The sequence below is a fragment of the Otolemur garnettii genome, unplaced genomic scaffold (genome assembly GCF_000181295.1).
Source record: "Otolemur garnettii isolate 467f Iridium unplaced genomic scaffold, OtoGar3 scaffold00075, whole genome shotgun sequence".
Lineage (NCBI taxonomy): Eukaryota > Metazoa > Chordata > Mammalia > Primates > Galagidae > Otolemur > Otolemur garnettii.
In genome coordinates, this window is record NW_003852470.1 from 7,745,574 (window position 1) to 7,753,348 (window position 7,775).

Sequence of the window (7,775 nt, forward strand, 5' to 3'; positions counted from 1 at the left end):
GATGTTCTCTGCTATTTCTTTTCTTAGGGTTTCATAATTTTCTTTATAGAGGTCCTTCACCTCTTTTGTTAGGTATATTCCTAAGTATTTCATTTTCTTTGGGGCTATGGTGAAAGGAATTGTGTCCTTAATTAACCTCTCATCTTGGCTGTTGTTGGTGTATATAAAGGCAACTGACTTGTGGACATTGATTTTATATCCTGAGACATTACTTTATTTTTTGATGACTTCCAAGAGTCTTGTTGTTGAGTCTTTGGGGTTCTCCAGGCATAAGATCATATCATCAGGAAAAAGGGAGACGTTAACCTCATCTGCTCCCATTTGGATGCCCTTTATTTCCTTGTCTTGGCTAATTGTATTGGCTAAAACTTCCAGCACAATGTTGAATAGTTATGGTGACAGAGGACAACCTTGTCTGGTTCCAGTTCTAAGAGGAAAAGCTTTCAGTTTTACTCCATTCAGTAAAATACTAGCTGTGGGTTTGTCATAGATAGCTTCGATCAGTTTAAGAAATGTATCACCTATACTCCTCAGTGTTCTAATTAAAAAAGGATGCTGGATTTTATCAACTGCTTTTTCTGCATCTATTGAGAGGATCATGTAGTGTTTGGTTTTACTTCTGTTGATATGGTGAATAACATTTATGGACTTGCGTATATTAAACCAGCCTTGCATTCCTGGGATGAAACCTACTTGATCCTGATGTATGACTTTTTTTATAATAAGCTGTAATCTATTAGCTAAGATTTTATTGAGAATTTTTGCATCTATATTCATTAGTGAAATTGGTCTGAATTCTCCTTTTTAGTTGGGTCTTTTCCTGGTTTTGGTATCAGGGTGATGTTTGCTTTATAGAATGTGTTAGGGAAGATTCCTTCCTCCTCAATCTTTTGGAATAATGTCTGCAGTACAGGAGTAAGCTCTTCCTTAAAGGTTTAATAGAATTCTGGTGTGAAGCCATCTGGACCAGGGCATTTTTTTGTTGGAAGATTTTTTTTATTGTTTCTTTGATCCCAGTGCTTGAAATTGGTCTGTTCAGGAGATCTATTTCATCAGGGCTAAGTCTAGGGAAAGGGTGTAATTCCAAATATTGATCCATTTCCTTTACATTATCAAATTTCAGGGCATAAAGTTTCTGGTAGTATTCAGAGATGATCTCTTATATCTCTGTGACATCAGTTGTTATTTCCCCTTTATCATTTCTGATTGAGGTTACTAGAGATTTTACTTTTTTACTTCTAGTTAGTCTGACCAAGGGCTTATCTATTTATTTTTTCAAAAAAAACCAATTCCTTATTTCATTAATTTTCTGAATGATTCTTTTGTTTTCAATTTCATTGATCTCTGATTTAGTTTTGGATATTTCTTTTCTTCTGCTGAGTTTAGGCCTAGATTGTTCTTCTTAGGCCTAGATTGTTCCATAAGATGGCTTGTGAGTTTGTTGATGCTCTCTCTTTCTGTTTTTCTAATGTAGGCTTCTAAAGCAATAAATTTTCCTCTCAGGACTGCTTTTGCGGTATCCATAGGTTTTGGTAGCTTGTGTCATCAATGTTGTTATACTCAAGGAATTTAATGATTTCCTTTTTAATTTCTTCCTGCACCCAGCTATCATTCAGCATAAGGTTTAACTTCCATGCCTTTATGTGAGGTTGAGCATTATTGCTGGAGTTGAGTTCCACTTTTAGTGCCTTGTGGTCCAAAAAGATGCAAGGTATAATTTCGATTCTTTTGATTCTGTTGAAGTTTGCTTTGTGTCCTAGGATATGATCAATTTTGGAGAATGTTCCATGGGATGATGAGAAGAATGTATATTCTTTATCTTTGGGATGGAGTGTTCTATATATGTCTATCAAGCACAGTTGTTCTAGGGTCTCATTTAAATCTCTAATATCTTTGTTTAATTTCTGAGGCATTTAGATCCTGGTTTAGAGGATCTTTCCAGCTCTGAGAGAGGGGTGTTAAAGTCCCCTGTTATTATGGTGTTATAGGATGTCATATTGCTCAGACTAAGCAAGGTCCGTTTCAAGAATCTAGGAGCATTTAAATTGGGTGCATAAATATTTAGAATTGAAATGTCTTCTTGTATTTTTCCCTTGACCAATATGAAGTGCCCATCATTGTCTTTTGTAACTTCAGTTGCTTTAAATCTACATGTATCTGAAAATAAGATTGCAACCCCTCTTTTCTTCTGACTTCCATTTGCCTGAAAAATTGATTTCCAACCCTTAACTCTGAGTTTTAATTTGTCTTTCAACATAAGGTGTGTTTCCTGCAGACAGCAAATAGATGGCTTGTTTTTTTTAATCAAATCAGCCAAACTATGCCTCTTCAGTGGGGAATTCAAGCCATTGACATTTATTGAGATAACTGACAAGTGTGGTCGCCTTCTATTCATCTTATTTTGTGAAAGTCCATTGCTTAGTTTTGTCTTTTGCATCATTGTGAAAACTAGGTTCTGTCCTTTAATTTCTGGGTGTTTACTTTGCTGAAGGTCCATTGTGATGGTCAGTGTGTAGGACAGGTTGAAATATTTCCTGTAAAGCTGGTCTCGTTGTGGCAAATTTCCTCAGTGTTTGCATATCAACAAAAGATTTGATTTCTCTGTCAATTTTAAAGCTTAGCTTAGTGGGATATAGAATTCTGGGCTGGAAATTGTTCTGTTTAAGTAGGTTAATAATAGATGACCATTGTCTTCTAGCTTGAAAGTTTCTTTAGAAAAGTCCACATTCACCCTGATAGATTTGCCCCTGTAGGTCAGTTGGCGCTTACTCCTGGCAGCCTGCAAAATCTTTTCTTTTGTCTTGACTTTAGGTAAATTCATTACAATATGCCTTGGAGAAGGTCTATTTGAGTTGAGGCAACCAGGGGACCAATAACCCTCTGAAAGGAGTATGACAGAATCTTGAGTGATATTTGGGAAATTTTCATTTATAATATTCTCTAGAATGGCTTCCATTCCTCTGGGGCATTCTTCTTCCCCTTCTGGGATACCTAAGACTTGTATGTTTGAATGCTTAATAGAGTCCCACAATTCTATCAGTGAATGTTCTGCTTTCTCTCTCTTCTTTTCAGCCACTTTAACTATCTGGGTTATCTCGAAAGCTTTATCCTCTACCTCTGAGATTCTTACTTCAGCATGGTCTAATCTGTTGTTGGTACTTTCTATTGCGTTTTGAGTTCCCTAATTGAATGCTTCAGTTGCTTCAGCTCTGCTATACCCTTTCTGTATTCTTCGTATTGTTCATCTCTTATTTGATTCTGTTTTTGAATTTCCTTTTGGTTATTATCCACTTTCTCAGCAATTTACTTCCTTATTTTCATCATATGTATTCTAAATTCCCTTTCTGTCATTTCTAACATTTCTTTATAGGAGGAATTCTCTGCTGTAGCTACCTCGCGATCCCTAGAAGGAGTTACTCTGGACTGGCATTTCATGTTGCCAGGATTTTTCTGCTGATTTTTCTTCATGAGTGCTTTCTTATATCTGTTTCCTTACCCTAATTTTCCTTTCACTTCTTCTTGCTCTAAGTTACTATGCTGCTGGCCTAAAGTTTTAATGAGTCCTTTTGGTGCAAGACCACGATGAGAAGATTGAGGAGCAAGAAGGGAAAAAAAGATTTTAAAAAAAAGAGAGAGAGAGAGAGAAGAGGGGGTGAGTACAAGGAAGTATTAACAAAAAGAAGAAAGGCATCAAAAGAAAGGAACAGGAGTAATATAGGTGTATATAGGGTACTATGACCTACCCTTAAAGACTCCCAACGTCTGGGGGTTCTGGGTTGGTGATTCCCTTGGGGTCAACAACTCTTTGCCAGCTGGCTCAGACACAGTACCCTACCTCCACCAGGTAGAGAGGAAAGACAAAAATACTATATATCAAATCATAACAAACAAGCAAAAACCCTAATAGGATAAAATCAGGGGTAAAAAAACCAAATAATAGAGGCAGAAACACTGGCAAAAATGAAATTCTAATTAAAGAAGGCAAAAATGGAAGATTGTATTTAAACTAGAATAATGGAAAAAAAAAATGTCCAAAAAAATGTTGAAATTAAAAAAAAAAAACCAACAAAAACTCAAAAACCAAAAAACCAAACAGTATATACAGTATATATATCTTGGTAAATATTGTCCAGGCAACAGATGATCTTCTGAGGAATGAGAAGTTAACCCCAATGTTGTATAGCTGTACAAGATGGAGACTAGAGGTCTCAGCTGATTTCACAGACCCAGCAGGCTTAGGAGCCCAAATGTCCCCTCATCCTACTTAAAAGACACTTCAGACCATGAATGTTGACCAAGCAGAAGCTTTCCAAGGAAAGCATTTATCCCTGGGATCTCTCCTGGTGTGGCTGCCTTCTTATCCAGGGCACCAAATCCAGTTTTCCTCAATGCCCCTGAGGGCCAAGGCTGTTAATCTCTGGACTTCCCCAGCATCTCAGGCCCCGCCCCCCCACATTTGGGCAGCTCAATCAATAGATTACTCACCTAAGGTCTCCTGGCCGCTCCCTGCGCTGCAACATGCAGGGGGAGCTCCCCCACAACTGCTGTGAGGGCAGCCCACAGCTGAACGGCATTAGCTCCTTACCGGCTCAGCGGCTTAGTCCAGGGCCCCAGACAGTGCCCAAAGTCATCCGCGAATTGGCCCAAGGTCTCCCAAGGCAGTTCAGTGGAGTGCCCAAGTCCAGAAAAACCAAAACAGCCTCCAGGCAAGGCTCTTCCCACTTGTAGTCTCGCTGTTGCTATAGGTACAGCTGCAGGCAGCCTCCGACGGAACAAACAGGCACCCACTACTTGCCGGTTTTCCACAGCTTCCATCCTCCTCGTGGGGTGCAGAAGTCTCTCTCTGACTTCCTGGGTCACCAGAGGACAGCCTCTGTGCAAAACCCACCGGCCAGAGATTCTTGGAGTCTTCTCTCCCCACTCTCACTGCGCCTCCTGGTTACATAGAAGCTGCTTCTCGGCCGCCATTGTGATTAGATCTCCGCATTTACTCAAATATGCCAAATTTTTGACCCTTCTCTTATACCATATACAAAATTGAAATGTGTGGCTCAGCGCCTATAGCTCAACTGGCTAAGGCGCCAGCCACATACACCTAAGGTGGCAGGTTCGAATCCCCAGCCCGGACCCGCCAAAACAATGATGGCTGCAACCAAAAAATGGCCAGGCGTTGTGGCGGGCGCCTGTGGTCCCAGCTACTTGGGAGGCTGAGGCAGGAGACTCGCTTGAGCCCAGGAGTTGGAAGTTGCTGTGAGCTGTGATGCCATGGCACTCTACCCAGCAGGACAGCTTGAGGCTCTGTCTCAAAAAAAAAAAAAAAAAAAATTGAAATGTGAAAAGTTAAAACAATAAAGCTTCTAGAAAAACACTCAAAGGAAAATTTTTATGATCTTGAAATAGGTAAAGATTTCTTTAAACAAGACACAAAACTCTGGGAGGCTGAGGCAGGTGGATTGCCTGAGCTCAACGGTTCAAAACCAGCCTGAGCAAGAGAGACCCCATCTTGACAACATGAATGAATCTTACAAACTTAACGTTAGTGAAAGAAGTAGGTGAGTTTATAGACAGGCAAAACAAATTTGTGGCTAGAGCAGTCAGAGGGTGGCCCAAGAGGGGGCATGAAGGGCATTCTATGGCACAGGTATGTTCTGTCTCTTGATCTTCGGACCGTCACATAGATATGTTGTGAAAATTTGACAAGCTATAAATTCATGATTTGTGTTCTTTTCAGTATGTATGTTACACTTTGATAAAAGTTTATGTGAACAATGGAGAAGGCAAGAAAAGGGGCGAGGGGGGCACAGAAAGAGAGAGAGAATGAAGGAAGGAGAGAAGACACTAAGGGAATGAGGCAGCAAATCGGGCCCACCTGGTCTCCAGGTGCTCGGAGCACTACCTCCCAGCGTCTGCTCCGGCAAAGCGCACACAGGCCAGATCGGGCTGGGAGCAGATGGCTGGAGAGAGGTGCCATACTCTTGCTCCTGAGGGCTTGGATGTCACTCAGCCTCACCCGTAACTCTGTGCCCATTCTCCCCAGGTAGGTGGAGATTTGAGCGCTAGCCTCCGGATAAAGAAGGGGATTAATTTGATCCTCCACCTGGGTACCTCTGAAGGGGCAGGTGGAGAATGAGCAGGTGGAGTGTGTGTGTGAGTTGCAGAAATGTGATTGGCTGCTGCCTAATGCAGCCTTCTCTGTCAGAGCCAGGGCTAGGGGCCGTGTGCTTGTCAGGAAAAGGGTTGCTGTGATGGTGACTGCCCCAGGCGGGCCCCCTCCTTTACCAACCCGGCTTGGGCCTGCCTGTAGCCAAGGTGCCAGGACAGGCTGGCCGAGGACAGCCACACTTCCTGAGTGGGATGCCAAACCCTGTGGGGGCTCCAGAGCAAATGCTCCAGCCTGTTCCTGTTCTTTGTTTACTTCAATCTGGGACAAATGTTGCTGGAGAGGGTCTCTATTGTCCTTTCCTGAGCCTGTCATGGTCTGCAGCAGACCAGCTGTAAGAGGAGGCAGGAGGCCTGGGCTCTGGGTCTTTCACTGACTGTGACCTTGGGCATCCAATATAGTAAGCCCCTGGCCACATGGCATGCAGCTATGTACATCTAGATTTAAATTGTTAACACTGAATGAAATTAGAAACTCAGTTCTTTAGACTGGCTAAGCATATTTCAAGTGTCCAGTAGCTACATGTGAATAGTGGCTACTTGACTGGACAGTGCAGATCATAGAAAGTTCTGTGGGGAAGTCTTGGGCTAGGCCAATCTGTGCTTATGTGACCTTTCCAAATTACACTGAGCAAAGTTTACCCAAAGTCCAATCTAGTTAACAGATGACATGAAGAAGTGGGGCCCGTGGTTCTCTATGTCCCGTCATGGCCCCCAGGTCCCTCTACTGGGCCTGTCTATGAGGAAGCACTGTCTTCCAGGCTTCATTTTCAGGCTTGTAACCCATCTCACTCAATCCTCACACTCAACCTGTGAAACAGGTATCATCATTCCTCCATACCTGTGGGCGAGGCTCAGAGAGGTTGAGTGGCTCATCCCAAGGGCACACAGTCAAGGAAATGGCAGGACTGGAATCTAAACTCTAAGTGAGCTTTGGTGCTTCCCTGAGATAGCTGGTGTGCTGGCAGGGAGGGAGAGAAGCCAGGGTTGGAGGGACAGGGGATCCTTCCAGCTGGACCAAAGCTGCTGTCCTGGAGAGGGAGGGGCGGGATGCAGAGATAATGCCTCTGCTCTGAAAGGAAAGAGAATGGGATGCCACTCTTACAGAATACCCTTTGGCTGGAGAGATGGTCCCACCCTAAGTCTATTTTACAGACAAGATAATGGAGGTCCCCAGAGGCTAAAGATTTCTCATGACCACACAGCTAATACAAGAAAGCTGGATATTTTTTTTTTTTTTTGAGATAAGAGTCTCACTCTGTTGCCCAGGCTAGTGTGTCCTGGCATCAGCCTAGTTCATGGCAACTTCAAACTCCTGGGTTCAAAGCAATTCTCCTGCCTTAGCCTCCTGAGTAGCTGGGACTACAGGCACCAGCTGCAATGCCTGGCTAATCTGCCTAGTTTTAGTAGAGACAGGGTCTCCCTTTGCTCAGGCGGTCTCAAACTCCTGAGCTCAAGTGATCCTCCTGCCTTAGCCTCCCAGAGTGCAGGGATTACTGGCATGAGCTCTGGCAAGGACCTTAAAAGAAAATCTTTTGACTTGGTGCCCATAGTTCAGTGGTGAGGGCGCCAGCCACATACACCAGGGCTGGTGGGTTTGAACCTGGCCCGGGCCT